The sequence below is a fragment of the Macaca thibetana genome, chromosome 2 (assembly GCF_024542745.1).
Source record: "Macaca thibetana thibetana isolate TM-01 chromosome 2, ASM2454274v1, whole genome shotgun sequence".
Classification (NCBI taxonomy): Eukaryota; Metazoa; Chordata; class Mammalia; order Primates; family Cercopithecidae; genus Macaca; species Macaca thibetana.
The window spans coordinates 82,425,078-82,441,932 of NC_065579.1; the positions used below are offsets into that span (position 1 = coordinate 82,425,078).

The window sequence follows — 16,855 nt, forward strand, 5'->3', positions numbered from 1 at the left end:
TCCTTCTATGTCCCTCTAGCAGCATTATATTGCCCCTTCATGATGTTACAAACCTTCAGTGTCTTTTATATATATATATATATATAATATATAATATATATATTTATATTATATATAATTATATATTATATTATATATTATAGTATATATTATATAATTATATAGTATATTATATATACTATATATTATATATATAGTATATATACACACACACATATTATTGTATTTTAAGTTCTGGGATACATGTGCAGAACATGGAGATTTGTTACATAGGTGTACACATGCCATGGTGGTTTGCTGCACCCATCAACCCGTCATCTACATTAGGTATTTATCCTAATGCTATCCCTCCCCTAGCTCCCCACCCCCCGACAGGCCCTGGTGTGTGATGTTCCCCTCCCTGTGTTCATGTGTTCTCATTGTTCAGCTCCCACTTATGAGTGAGAACATGCGGTGTTTGGTTTTCTGTTCCTGTGTTAGTTTGCTGAGAATGATGGTTTCCAGCTTCATCCAATTCCGTGCAAAGGACATGAACTCATGCTTTTTTATGGCTGCATTGTATTTCATGGTGTATATGTGCCACATTTTCTTTATCTAGCCTACATTGATGGGCATCTGGGTTGGTTCTAGGTCTTTGCTATTGTGAATAGTGCGGCAATAAACATTTTTTTTTTATAAAGAGACAGACACTAAACAGCTTTGTGAGCTATACAGTCTCTCTTGCGGTCACTCTACTTTGCCACTGTAGTGCACAGATATAGACAGTAGATAAGCAGGTACAGACAGCAGACAAACAAATTATCTTGGCTGTGTTGCAGTAAAACTCTTTTACAAAACAAGGCAGTTGACTGAATTTGACCCATGGGCTACAGTTTACCAACCCCTGATCTTTATGCTTGCTACTCAAAGTGTGGTCCATGTTCCAGCAGCAGTAGAATCACTTGGAAGCTTGCTGGAAATGCAGAATCTTGGATCCTGTCCCAAATCTACTGAATCAGAATCAGACTTTTAACAAGATTCCCCAGATGATTCGTACACACATTGAAGTGTGAGAAGCTCTGCTCTACATGTCGTTAATTCATTGAATGCCTCTTATAGTCCAAGCATTCTTCCAGGCACAATACACACTGCTAGATCTATAGTCCTCACAGCAGGATAAGGTGGCTGTTACTATCCCATTTTACAAAAGCTCAGAGAAATTAGACAAATCAAGGAGACAGCAGATGACATTGAAATTTAACTAGAAATTAAACAATCTGTCATGAAATTCACTTCAGAAATGGTATAACTAAGGTCACACAGAATATTCCATAGGTATAACCCTAGATGTGAATAAGTATTGTTTTCATGATTATAAGCACAGGTGTTTATATCCCAAAGTATTGAAATGATTGCATAGCCACAGAAATAAATTTCTATTCTCAAAGATAATCCTAAAAGTAGAAAGCGTTTGTTAAATTGTTTTCTTTGCATTTTCTCTTCACAAGTTGCCATTTTCTCAGCTTTACCCAACATCATAAAGTATTCAAGGAGCCGTGTCATTACTTGGGCAATATTTATATAAATTTTATATTCTTTTTCTTTTTTTTTATTATTATTATACTTTAAGTTCTAGGGTACATGTGCATAACGTGCAGGTTTGTTACATATGTATACTTGTGCCATGTTGGAAACCATCATTCTTAGCAAACTATCACAAGAACAGAAAACCAAACACCGCATGTTCTCACTCATAGGTGGGAACTGAACAATGAGATCACTTGGACTCGGGAAGGGGAACATCACACACCGGGGTAAATTTTATATTCTTTTTCTAATGCCTCAAAAAGTTTTGAAAAAGGATTTGAGATAGCTTAGAGACAAATAAAATGCAAAATAAATATGATGTAAACAATGGTACAGATCACTGAGGGTTATAAAATATGACCAAGGATGAAGACTGTATACAAAATTCACACCACTATGGTCTTATACATTTTCTGTGGTATAAAAAGTACAAGAGCTTGTATCATCTGTTATAAGGTGCAAAGAGCCCAGGCTTAGAAAACATTTGCTTGTCAAGGATATGATTTAATTTCCACTTGTTTAAATATAAATTGTGGATAATAATATCTCACAGAGAAAGTGTGAGTATGAAATAACAAATATGAAAAAAATACATTTTTTCACTGCAAATTTAATTTTTAATTATAATAATTCCTGATATAAAATATAATTATAACTAATATTTATTCATCATATATGCTAAGATCTCTAAATGGATTATCTCACTATCTTCACAGCAACCTCAAATTACTAAAATTATCCCAATTTACTCACAATAAAACAGGCCTAAGAGAAATTCAGTAATTTGGTCATCCAATGTATCAGTTAGCTATTATTATATACAAAACCACCCAGAGACACAGTGGCTTAAAAGAATAATTATTTATTTGTTCCCAGTTCTTTGGGTCAGCAATTTGGACTGGGCTCAGCTGAGATGGTTCATCTCTACTCCTTGTGGTGTTGGCTAGGCTTACTTATTATCTGGGAGAGCTAGGACAGCAGAGCCTCTCTCTCCGTTGGTCCCTCATCTTCAAGGAGGCTGACATAGGTTTCTTCAGTTGTTGCCAAATGGGTTCCCAGGGAGGAGTAAGAAAGGGCAAGCCTCAATGAATAAGCACCCTTTAAGCCTCTGCTTGTGTCACATTACCAATGTCCCAAACCTAGGGTTAATATGGAGAGACCTCAGTAAGGGTATACATACAATAGGCATGATTCTTTGAGAGTCACTGTGGTAATAAGGTATCTTATCCAGAATACAAAAGTGTTCCAAGTTTGAACTGAAGAGCTGCAAATTCATATCCCATGCTCTTAACCATGACATCACACTTGCCTCCAAGAAAATTTCCCCTAATGTTTTCTATGTGATATCAGTTTCTCTTTTATCTCTTAAACTGCCACCTTATGAAACAGCAAAGATATTCCTAATCTCATCTCCAAATGATCTGTTTCTGACTCAGAAAATCCCTTGAATCTCATGGTAGGCTTAGCAAAGCACAAGTTGAAGACAGATTATGTTTTCATTCCTTAAGTCATTTGTATCACTAGAAAGATTGAACTTTACATAGCTGCTCTCTAGGGACCTAGCTGATACCAAAGTGACACCAATGCATTAAAAGACAACACTATTACCTCATTTTTGTATAACACTTTACTATTGGCACAGAACTTTCAAAATGAATATAAAACTCATGCACCTGGGCTTCCCCTATGGGCATCTGGAAGCTATTGAAGCTATCTTAGCATGGTACAAAGGAGTGTTTTAAGGGTGTTAACCTGATGTGAAAGAGGTACTGTAGGTGAAACACTGGTGGCAAGAAGACTAATCCAGAGATTGTGGCACAAGTTTGAAAGAGTTCTGGCAATGAAACAGATACAAGACTTCACAGAAGAAGAAAAACTGGTCCTTCTAACCATCTAGAGGGGAGGGAAGAGAAAAGTTGGGGTGTTCAAGGATTACTGTTCTTTTAAATGTCCTTAGACTTGGCACTTTTCTGTTTACATAGTACTTTTACCTCCTGATGGTTGGGGAGGACAGGAATGCATGCTCATCCTCATTCAGAAAAGTTTCATGTGGTACACTGGGACCCGCAGGAACTCACTGCAGCTAGCCCTGTAAGTTGTAAATGTCCAGAAATGGAGGAGGAGGGTCAAGATTAAAATTTTAATAAAAGTAGAGAACAAATGACATGATTAGATTGGAATTTTAGAAACATCTCTCAGGCAACAGAGGGAAAGATAGGTTGGAGAAGGCAGAGATAAGAGGGAGAACAATTGAGAGACTTTTATAGTAATCTGGGTGAAAGGCTATAAAAATCGAAGTCTGAATGACAGAGGGGATGATTCTAAAGTCAAACAACCTGGGTATGCACTCCTCTTTGCTACTCTATTATATACTTTTTTTTTCTTTCCATCAGTTTTGGCTAGAAAATATACTTGTGATGGTGTAAGGAGGGGATTATGAAGATTGGCTTGTTTACTCTGTAAAATCTATAATTATCATTCATTCTTTGTACCCAGAGGATTAAGGAAGGCCTCCCTGTATCTGAAATACTCATTTTTTTCTACTTCTCTTTTTATAAATAATCCACAGTTAAAAGAAAGGAGAGATGAAGGAAGGAAGAATGAGAAGAAAGAAGAAAGGAAGGGAGGGAAGAAGGTAGGGAGGGAAAAATTGCATTTTCGTGTAAATAATGGCATCCTTCTTAAAGAAAAATTTTTTAAAAATGTAGCATTAGATGAAGTTGTATCGGCATAATTATAATCATACAGTGAAATCCTAAAAAGATATATTGTGAAGATAATTTTTCTTGTCACAAAGGACAATCTATACAAAAGAACAAAGGAAATAATTTTAATAAAACATTTTGCCCTGAGCAAGAAATGTGCTTCATGTATCATACATGAGAAAGGATAGTTGTTTGACATAAAATGGAACTGTGACCTTGCTATAAGAGTTTTTATTACTTGATGCCATTGAAAGTAAATTAATGGACTCCCAAAAGGTGTAAAATTCATTCTGCTTTGTGGCATTTGTTTGCTGACAGACAAGTTTAAGAGGAATCTTTTCATGTGATTATTTAAACAAAGAGCTTCTAGGAATTCTGATCAACCTTTAAGCTTCCACCAGAGGACATTTCTCATAGACAGGATTCATTTGAGGGAGAAGTCACACTTTTAAAAGAGTTTATTAACAGGAGAAGAGAGGATCATGTGCTATCTGTAAATTCGACAATTTTTGCTTTCAAATATAATTTTGTTTTCTTTTAGATTTCTCTAAAGAAGTTCAACATTTTTTTAAAAATGATAAGCTTTTTAAAAATACTGAGCTGGCAACCCAGGAAATAAACTGGTTTTTTAAAAAGCTTTTTACTCTATCAAGTCTGAAGTCCTTACATAACATTTTATTATATAGTGTTTATTTATTGTGTTTCAAAACAACATATATTTATAACTGTTTAACTTATCTTTGCAAGCTACTTTGCAATATACAAATTGCCTTTATGCCTCTTTAGTTGTTCTCAATGACTCTGATTTTAGGCATAACAAATATTGGTATTATAATTTGACATACGAGCAAGTTTAACCTCAGAGAATCTGTCACTTGCTTAATATCAGGAACTGCTCTGATGGTTGGCAATAGAGCAGCACACACGACCGGCAAAGTTTCTATCCTTGTAAAGTTTATCTTCCAGAATGAGATACTCATGAATGTGTGAATAAATAAATATGTAATATAATGCCAGGAGAATAACAAATGGCGACACTAAGACCATACAAGTGACCAGTCTCAAATTTCAGAACTATGCCTAGCACCTTTTCATCAGCACAAATCCTGTCAAGTGAGGTTGTCCCAGAATAGCATCCCCATTAAGCCTTTCTATTATGCCTCCAACTAATGCTGATAAGTATGTATGATGTGGCTTTCCTGGGCACATGAAGCAGCTATGGAGGCCTCTACACTTTAGCTCTACTTGTCTATTCAATGTAGATGTGAGCATGTCATTGGAGAGCAGCAGACCGGGGACGTAGGTGTAAATGTTCTGAAAATGTTACTTAAATCATGGTTTGTGAACACTTAAGAGCATGACATTTACTAGACACCAGCATGGTTCACTGAGAACAAGTAAGACCAGCAGATCAACACTACTTACGTTTGCAAGAGAGTCATGAAAGAGATAGATGAAGACAATGCAATAGAAACACTGTGTCTAAATTTTAACGGCCACCTCAAATCATTTTTTAGGAATCAGTTTTGTGATAAGCATATAAAAATCCATAAATACACTTGGTAAAATAAACACATAACAAAACATCTTTGTAGAGGCATGTGACCTGCATGGCAATATAGTTAGTTGAGTTTAAAATTAGTGAAATAAACCTACCAAAAATTATAGCTATTGCCAATCCAGAGGAAGGGTGTACAATGAAAGGCCTTGATCCTTGATCCTGCGCAGGGTTTTCTAAAATTATTTAAATCAGCATGTCAACAAAATGCTGATAAAACTTGCATATGAAATAAAGGCCAAGAGGGAAAGCTTGCATGTTGAAAAGACATAACCAGAATCTTATTTCACTTCTAAGTAAAGTCTGTCATTTAATTCCAAAAGATTTATTAAATACCCACCATGAACAAGGCACTGTGAAAAATGCCAAGGCAAGGAATAGCTCCTGCTCTCCAGAGTTTCTTGTGAGCAACCACTGCTGTCCCAATTACCACCCTGTTAACAACTAAATTGTATCCCCCACGTCCAAAGTTCATTTAACAAAGTCCTAACTTGCAGTACCTCAGAATGTGATTGCGCAGGGATTTGTTCCAGGACCCCCTACAGATACGAAACTCTTCAGATGTTCAAGCTCCTTATATAAAATGATGTGGTATTTGCACATAACCTACGCAAGTTTTCCCAGATATTTTAAATCACCACTAGATTACTTATAATACTTAATACAATGTAAATGCTACAAAAATAGTTGTCCATTATATTCTTTTTGATTCGTAGTGTTTTTATTGTTGTATTTATTTTTTTAAAACATTTTTAATCCATGGATATGGAGGGTCAAATGTACTTACAGATAGAATCACGAAAGAAGTAACTAAGTTAAAATGAGGTTATTAGGATGGGCCTAATCCAATCTGATTTGTATCCTTATAAAAAGAGAAAATTAAGACACAGACACACAGAGAAGACCATGTGCTACAGTTTGAACATGTCCCTTCCAAAGTTTAGATGGTGCCAATGTGAGAGTGTTAGGAAGTCAAGGCATTTAAGAAGTGAGTAGGTCATAAGAATTCCTTCCTCATGAATGGGATTATTACCCTAGTAAAAAAGTCTTCACACATCATTTAGCTCACTTTCCCTTCTACCTTCCACCTGTGAGGACACAGCAAGAAGGCCCTCCCAAGACGCCAGATGCTGATGCCTTGATCTTAGACTTCCCAGCCTCTACAACTGCGAGAAAACACATTTTCATTTCTTATAAACTACCCAGTCTCAGGCATTTTGTTGTAGCAGCACAAAACAGACTAAGACACCATATGAGGACACAGTGAGAAGGTGGCCTCAATTTACGGCCAGAAAAAGAGGCTTTAGAAGAAACCAATCCTGCTGACACCTTGATCTTGGATTTCCAGCCTCTGGAATGTTGAAACAAAATTAATTTCTGCTGTTTAACCATCCAGTCTGTGGTACTTTGTTATGGCAGACCTGGTAAACTAATACACCCTACCTCTCCCATCAAACCTCTACCACCCAGGACTCTGCCCCCTAAGGCCCCACTCTTGAGTATCAGCTTTCCTGTCCAAACTTCCATTCCTTCCCCTACCCCAGGTTTCTGGTCAGCCAAGGCTGACAGACAAACAGTCCACAGTGGGTGGTGGGGGGGGGAATAATTACTGTGAGGATGGTCCTCTTTTGCCCCCATGAGATTTTGAACAGGGGAAGTATGTATCTCTTTTTACGCAAAAACCATATTATACATGTATCAGTCATGTTGGGCTAAACTTACTTATAAGCATCCAGAGGAGAAATCATTATAAGGCAAAGATCCTTCTTTCAATTTGCAAGGTCGGTTGTCTGTTCATTCATGGAACACGTATTTGCTGAGCCGCTTCTCTGCAGCAAGCCCTCTGCTAGTCCTTTTCACATTTATCACTTCATAGGAGGAAGTGGGGTTATGTCAAGAGGAGATAAGGAGACGGGGGTGAGCAGAGTCTTCCAGGAAACAGGAGGCTTTTGTTCAGAGGGTCCAAGGCACAGAGGGGTCCACAGTATTTTCAGGGAAGAGAAAGAAGTTTGCTGTGGCTAAAGCGTGTATTGAATACAGGAGCCAAGAGATAAATTTGGGTGGAGTGTAAGAGCTTTTTCTGCGACACTGAGGAGTTGCAGACCCTAAGCTGTATACAATGGAGACTGTGAAATTTTTCAGGATATGAAACATAGGATCATCTTTAAAATTATAACCCTAGCAGAAGTGAGGTTAGATAGAGGTAGGAAAAAAGAAATGTCAGGGGGCTAAGCTTGGAAGCTCTTTAAAGTCATGAAGTAATGAATCTCTTCCCTACGAGGTCCTAAAGTTATGGATCTGTGCATCGATCTAATAGTATTACTACAGTGTGTGAATCTGAGTTACAACTCCTATTTATATATGTGTGAACATTGTGTATTTGTGGGCAGATCCAAATGTAATTCAATTCATCAGCACTAAAAATAAAGCTATGATTACTTAGGACTTACTGCAATTGTCATATCTTCTGTTCTTTAATAGCAAGTAATTATAACATTAAATGCTTTATATATCACCACTTTTAATAAAACACTTAAGACTTTATAAAATGGCACATTCCTATGGTCAAATCACAGGGACAGAAAGTTCATCTTTCCTTCAGTAATGAAGCGCTCATCTCCAGCGGTCCAATTCATAAAAAGATATTTACATAGCTCAGAGGGATTTCCCCCTGTCTTCTGCTTCTTATGAGAAGAGAGAAGTAAGGAAAGAATCTAAATCAAATGTAAAATTAAAGCCAGGACAAAAATGAAATGAAAATTCTCAATGATTGGTGTTGTGTGTAGGGTGGGTAGTATGATAGGAAAAATGTAAATCACCTGGGCTCATAGGAAGCACCTCTCAAACATAAGTAAAGATGGATGGGCATGTGACCCGCAGGGGAATTCAGGACTGCTTCTTATTTTATAAATAGCAGCTGCAACCTTTTACTGCATTCCTAAAATAGCTTGCATGTTAACGGAAGAGGACAGATAAATGAAGTATATCACGGCAGATTTCATCAGTGAAAATAATTAACCTTCAATAAAAAAGAGGAGAGAGGAGAGAAGGAGAGGGCACAATATGGACATTACAAATGTAATACTTAGGAACGTTAAAACAGGAATTCTAATGCAGGCCTAGGGACGTCCTGGGCAACTGCAGTAAACATGTAGGGGTGGAGTGTAGTCACGGAAACAATACTGTAATTCACCAAGTGTCGGTTGAAGCCTCACTGTATGCAACACATTGGCTAAATTCTAAACATAATTCAAAGGTGAGTAAGAGCCAATCCCTGCCTTCCAGGAACTTAACATTTAGGAGAAATGATTACACAAATATGTCAATACTTGTGGTACAGGGCAAGACATGAGATACATCATGAAACATAAAATCATAGGCTCTTGGAGCCAGCAGTAAAAAGGAAACTTTTGGGTGTTTTGGCAAAACATCAGGGAAGGAACCATGTGTGGCTGGGGTCTTAAAGGATGAGCAGAGTTTTAGTAGGTACAGAAGTTGAAGGGATTAACAGCAGAGGGATCCCCTGTCCCAATAGTGGGTAGAGTGTGAAGCAGCAGCAAACCACAGAGATAAGAGAAAGCAAGCAAGAAGTGGATATACAGCCAAGAAAAGTTTCATTTTTAGGTGTCTGGAGCTGGTTTTCGCTGATTCTTCTTGACTAGAAAACGCATATACATATTGATTGATTTGCGAGAAAGGATTCAAAGTTGAGCTTTCTCAGTGGAAAGTGAAGGATATAAAACAGGACTTACTGCCCTCCTCTATAACCACTTATTGAGCCAGAAGCATCACCACCGCCAATAAATACTAATTTGGCAAAGTAAAAAACGCATCACCAAAAGACACTCAAAGCAGGTTTCAATCCTCAAGAACAGGACAATTCTTTGTTGACGGGAAGCAGGGCTGGCCTGTGCACTGTAGGACATCTAGCAGCACCTCTGGCCTCTACCCACTAGATATCATTAACACAGTCATGACAATCAAAGAACTTCTGCAAAGGTGGGGATTGTAGAAGCAAATGGTATTAAAACAAACAAAAGAAAATTTTAAAACTGGGAGACTCTTTAGATGTCTGTTAGTAACAACAACAGTAATGAACACTTTTAGTGTTACATGCCGGTGTTCTGAGGTCTTTATTGTATTGGTGTTAAGCAAATTTAAAATTAGCAGAATAAGCCTACCTAAAGATGATGGCTCATTGCTCAAATCCTAAGAGGGTTGCACAACAGAAGGCCTCAATCCTTATAAACTATATGCCATTATTATCCCCATTTTACAGGTAATAAAACTGAGGCTCAAGTCATTCAGTTCTTAAGTTTTGAATCCAGGCTTTGAACCAGATCATCTGACTCCTGATCAAAAGTCTTAACCACTCTGCTGCATTGCCTCACCTGTAAGGCAGCTCAATGTGCTTACTCTGCTACACAGGAAGCTGAAGCTGGGACAGGTGATGTGATTTGTCCAAGGCTACTCATTTGTTGGTAACTGCTCTGGGTATAAAATCTAGGTCTTCTAACTCACACTTCAGATGCTTTTCTGATACCTAGAGGCCTCTGGGAATGTACAAAAGGGAGATTGATTCTTCCCACTGGGAGACCTGGGTATGGCAGAGGTTGGAGCAAATAACAGGTGACATTAGAAATAGTTCTAGAATATAAAGAAGTTTCAGATTCAGTCTGATTTCTGCATTAAAAGATTAACTCTTGAAAGTCAAACACCACCACTGCCCCCCTCACCACCCCTGCCCCCCAACACACACGGACAAACACACAGGCCTCAAGGAAATAGGGCATTTGGTTGATATTGGTTTGAACCTGCAGAGATCTAAAGAAATCAAGAGAATCAAAATGCCTGTATTGTTTCCAAAAACTTCTAGGCCCATTGAAAGAAAATTGCTCTAATTAAAATTTCCAATTCAGGGATAATTTCACTAAACTACAAGAAGAAGCACTTTTCAGTAGCTTTGAGGGTTGATATAAGATGTTTTGATTCAAACTCTCCCTTAATTGTGTAACCTTGTGGCATTTGGAAATAGAAAGAGGGTCCAAACACACCACTACTGCCCACCTCTAGAGAGGCAGTCTGCCCACACATGACCAGTGCTCCCATCTGCTTGGCAGAGCAAATGAGCAGTCTAGACTCATTATCTCAGCCCCCAGTGTCTCAGAGCAGCAAGCTCTGAGCTTAGAGAGAAAATACAGAATACAGAGAGAAGGTGAAATTGATGATCCACAGCACAGTTTTCTGGTCAAAAGGTTGAGGGGCTTAACAGAGAGCAGAGAAAGGCTGCATTGTATTAGACAGCATGCATTTCAGCCCACATCACCCGCTCTGCTGTCTGTCCTTGCTTCCCTGCAAACAAACAGCCTCAGAACAGTTCCTTAAGTGCACTTTTCTGAAACAGTAATTTTTGTGCTTATAAATGAGTATTTACCATATCTGTGTGTTCTAGCTTAATCAACATGTAATACAATCATGTAATCATTGACAACATAGGGGCTGGAACTAACAACACTGCTTCAGTTCGTTGGGTAACTATGGAAACGGAGACACTGCATTTCCTGGGCTGTGCATACAGAGAGGTGCACACCTTTGGCTAAGAGAACTCATGAAATCTTTTCTAGTAATAACATTCTTTCATCATCTCTCACTGGGCATGTTACCAAACTGCTGGAGACTCCCGGAGAGTCAGCTTCCTCCTAACACCCTTTTTCTCTGAAGGACTGCAGCACAGGACTGGCTGATGTGGAAGTCTGGCACTCTGGAAATAACACAAACATGAAGTTTTAATGCCTTCATGCAACAGCAATTAAAATGTATAAAGCATTTTCTACATCCCAGGACTCTACTGAGCGCCTTCTATGTAAAGCCTTGTCACATGGATTCCTTACCACTCCCCTGTGAGGGGTGCAGGAGGTAGTGGGGGGTAATGTCTCCATTTTACAGATAAGGAAATGGCCATAAGTGTCTTTTCCAGAAGTATTTAGCTAATAAGAGGTAGCTGGAATTACAACCTAGGTCTTTCAGATTTCAGAATCAGTGTTCTCAACCATTATAAGTAACAAATATCTATTGAGCACTGTGCCAGCCTTTAAGGTTACTATGACTAATAATACATCCATGTCCTTAAAGAGCTTGTAGTTGGGTAAGGAAAGCAGATTAAAAAGATGACTGCTGTGTAACTGATAGCCTCGAGGAGATAGTTTGCTTATGAAAATGCAGAGGAGAGGCACTGAATATTCACGAGGGTCTATGCTAACATTGACTTCTTGAGTTCATACACCCACAGCAAAGTGTGGTCATGAACATTTGATTTGAGGAAGCTGATGGTGCATCCTAAGCTAATGTCTTCAATATTTTTACTAGGGAAATTCTTTAAATTCATAGTGACTTCAATGTCTGCAAGATGAGACTTCCAAAACTCTGGCCTTTCCATTTCCAAAACTGCTCTCTTCTAGTGATATTGTCCACCTTCCTATTTCAGCCACTCACTTCCAGGGTCATACCTCCAGGCTTGTCCTCCAAAGCTGCAAAACACTTAAAATCTAAATTTGAAACATCCCATTCTCTGACCACCACTTTCTGTATCTCTGGTTCATTTGCTCTTACACATTACCAAAAACCATCAATGGCCCAAAGAGCCACAACTCATTGATCAGACTATTCTTTTATTGTCCCTTGCCTCCTTATTTTCCCTTCTCTCTTACCAAACTTAAAGTGCATAGCCAATTATGTGTATCCCTCCTTTGCATGTACTCTCAATTCTCTTGCCCCTTTTATACTTCATTACAATCATTCAGCAAAACCTCAACCTTAGTTAAATTCAACTCTCCACTTAATCTGTACTTGTACCCATGCAGTTTATTATGGCTGGACACAAGCATACAACAATGGAAAGTCTCACTTTTTATTCATGGCCATAAACCTCAAGTGGGCCTAAGAGAAAACATATTATTAATACACTTTCCTAGTCTATTACCAAATGCAATATTCTTCTGTTCATATCTCAATATTTCTTATGTCTCTGGTTCTATTCCCATATCTTCACTCTCAGCTAGACCTTCTTATTTTACTGAAAAAAAAAAAAATAGAAGTAACCATAAGAGAACTCCTTCAAGCTCCCACCGTCATACTTACCCATTTACCAGCATCTGTGCCTATAAATTTCACCTTCCCTCCTCTTACTATAGATGAACTGTAAGGGCACCTGTGGGAGAGCAACCCCTTCACTTTGCACTGGAGCCCATGCCCACGCAAGACAGTGCTCCAACACTGTACAATTAAATTTTTCTTCTCTATGGAAACTACCATCAGCCTAAAGGCAGGCACAGGCTAATTCTCCAGTCTTTCAAGAATCTTTTCTTGATTTCACTTCCCTGCAGGAACTGCCTCATTTTTCTGCTTTTCATTACAGTAAGGTCCTTTAAGGTTTGCTTCTCATTATAGTAAGGTCCTCATCTGTAAAAACCGAACAAGCCTCTGCCTACACTCTCACCAATTCTTTCTTTCCCCTTCGTTCTTAAATTCATTTCAGTTAGACTTTTACCCACATGTTTTAATCAAGTTTACTAACCACTCTACCAACTGTTTTAATCACGTTTACTAAACCTCTACTCGTTAAACAAAATATCAATTCTCAGGCCTCCTTTTCTTTATATCTCAGAAACGTTTGACACCATTGACTCTGTCCCTTCTTCATCCATCAATTACTTTCTTGACTTGCTTCCAGAATGCTATGATCTTCTGATTTTTTTTTTACCCCACTGGCCACTCTCTCTCACTCTCCTCTGCTTTACTCCTCATCTCTTCCACCTCTTCTCTTCTCTTCTCTTTCTACACTCATTCCTTGGATGAACTTATCAGTGCCATGGCTTTAAATACCTTTTGTAAACTCACAACTTCTTATATTTCTACTCTGGACTCCACTCTAGCTTTCTACTCAGCATCTCCACTTAGGTGTCTAATATATATATATATAAAATATATTATATATATAAATATCTTTAGCTTAGCATGTTAAGTTAAATATCTGGTCCCTCCAACCCATTTCACCTACACTCATGTCTTCACCATTAGTGGTAACTTCTCAGTTGCTCAAGATGAAAGTCTAGAAGACATCCTTGACTCCTCTCTCTCTCTCATTTCCTACATTTAATCCATCAGTATGTTTGATTGACTTTACCTTCAAAATAGATCCAGAATCTGACACCAAGACTTCTGCCACATTAATCCAAGCTACCATTATCTCTCACATCAATTATCGCAGGTCTCCCTGATTCTACCTTCCCTAACAACCCCATCATGGCCTGTTTCCAACAAAGCAGTCTCAGTGACCCTAACAGGCAAGCCAGATCATGGTTCCCCTCTTCTTGATACCCACCTCTCTCATAATAGAAGCCAGTGTTTGCAATGGTCTCCCAGTCCCGTCACCATCTGGCCACCACAATCTGAGCTCTTCCACTGCTCTCCCTTGCTTGGCCCAGTTTAGCCACAATGGCCCCCTTGCCATTGCTGGAACAAACTGGACATTGTTGCAGGAAGAGGGCTTTTCTCTCCTTGCCTAGAATGCTCTTCTCCCAGAATGCCATGTGGTTCCCTCTCAAATTCTCAGCAAGACTTTCTCTGACCACAGAATTATAATTGCAGCTCCTGCACTTCCTATCCTCCTTTCCTACCTAGTGTCTCCTTATAACACTTCCCATCCTCAAATGTAACACATCATTTATGTATGTCCTCTGCTAATTGTTAAAATAGAAGGCAAGCTTCACAAGTACAGAAATATTTTTATTGCTTTTAATCCTTAGCACTATATCCAGCACACAGTAGGGATTCAGTAAATGTTTGCAAATGTTGAATGAAAGATAATATAGTTTTAAAATATAATTTTGATTCTTTTTAATTCAACCATCGGCATGTCCTATTATACAAGCTATTCAGTATTTAAAAACCTAATGAGCCTCTTAATAAGCACTTGTGAAAAGCCTGGTGTATTTAAATTGCTGAATAGTAAACATCAGCCCAGACTTGCAGAACCTGATGAGGTTTAAAGCAAAGGATCTTATCCTCAAACTTGCATCAAGCTAAGTACCAGTTACCACGTTTCTGAGGGCATTTCAAGGAGACTGAGGCGATGTTCAGCTGAGAGGGATGAACTCCCAGCTTTCCCACAGGGCTGGATCTGTTAGTGTCAGAACTTCCGACACACCTGCTTGGGGTGGACTCAGGGCAAAATCTGATCAAGGGCAAACCTAGGTAAGTAAAGACTGCAAGTTAGCATCTGACCACTTTTTCCTTAGAAATAAAAAAAAAAAAAGTTTTCTTTAATAAATGTGAAAAATATTTGATCAACATTCACACATTTTCTTGGAAAAGCACTTCTAAAAGTGGAACTATCTGCTCTTCTCGAGAAACTTCTAGGGGCAAGAGAACAGAATAGCCATAACAGAGACCAGAGTATAAGTTAGAGGGCTGACAGCATCATTACAAAATGAGGATTGGTATCTAAAATGCTAGAGTCGGTGGCTAAAGGAGTCTCTCGCCTCCTGTCAGACAGAGAGAAACATGCTTGTTCCCAGAAGTTTCTCCCCCTGTGCAATAACCTTAATAATATCAATCAGTTATAAACAACATATTCTGTGTTGGGTCTGTTAGATACTTTATCAACATTATTTCGGAATTGTTCAAAATACTTATTACCCCCACTCTGAAGATGAGAATACTGAGGATCAGAAAGGTTAATCAGCTGCCTAAAATCACCCAGCTAGTATGAGATAGGGTCAGTATACAAACTCAAGGCTCTATGACCTCAACCCTATGTTACTCCTCTAATACTAGGCTGAAGCTGAAGCTGGGGACTAACTCAGCAGGCACAAATGATAAGGGCTTCACTCCATGGTTAGGACTACTGTCTAATTCTTGGCAGAGAGGTGAACTGACTGACAGACATGTGGCGATACTGACACAGATGGAGAGGGACAGTGCAGGGCTGGGACTGACAGGAAGTACCTTTACCACTCTCCTCTCTCCCTAATATCCAAAGTCCGTCTTCACATCCTCTCCAGCCATCCTGTTTTCTCCTCTAGCTCCACCATTTCTCGAAGCATGCCTTAGTGGCTCTACAAAGGGAGTGTCCTGGGTTTGAATTTTACCACCTTCTGCCTCCCAAGAAGGCCACTGAGCCCTAAGCTTCAGTTGTTTTATTGTCACCCACATAACGATAATCCATAAAAAGGCAGAAAATAAGCCACTTGGAGGTAAAGTAACCTGTCACAGCAAATGTCCTTACAGTAGTCTTTAGAGCCTGACACATGGACTTTAGGTAGCAGAGTCAATATACTTGCACGCTATGCAAATTTCTCATGTTTTGCCTGACACTCACTTATTCCTGACCTTTCCATACTAAGGAAACACAGTACCTCCCATTTGTTTAGCATTTTACAGTTACCAAACACTTTCCACCGCGTTACCTCACCGAGCTCTCACTAGAGTGTGGGAGGCATAATCCCCGTGTCAGATGAGGAAATTGAGCCTGGGAGAAGGTGAATAGTCCACCCTAGGCCACAGGAGTGGCCAACCTCAGACAGCGGTCAGAACCCAGAGCCAGTGGTCTCTATTCTGACCCTGCCCACCTGACCACAGCAAAAGAGAGAATCACTCCACCTGCAATCGAAGTGAAGTCTCCTTCAGCCCAATTTCATTTCCTCATGGCGTAACCTTTGCCTCAGTTAATATAAGTAAAACCAGCTAAAACAAAAGCACTTGCCACAACTCTGGGAGTGAAACTCAAACTCCCTGCGCTGACCTTAGTTGACAGAGAGCCTCCTGACTCAGAGATTTCCTCCTAACCTCTACATATTTCTATCTCTTTTTCTAATGAAAACACGGGCAGCCATAAGGAAGGTATTTACACAGAGGACAATTTTAGACTGTGAACAACCCAAAGAAATGAGGAATACAGGTCATGGAAAGGACAAGAGACAAGAAGACATGAAGAGGGACTCACACAGATAGCCTGGGCATGTGGGAA

At 39.0% G+C, this 16,855-nt stretch overlaps 1 protein-coding gene across 3 annotated transcripts in view; it reads left to right on the plus strand.

Moving 5' to 3' along the window:
* Positions 1-16,855, plus strand: part of KCNMB2 (potassium calcium-activated channel subfamily M regulatory beta subunit 2) — a 298,583-nt gene that overhangs the window by 123,803 nt on the left and 157,925 nt on the right. The window lies entirely within an intron of this gene.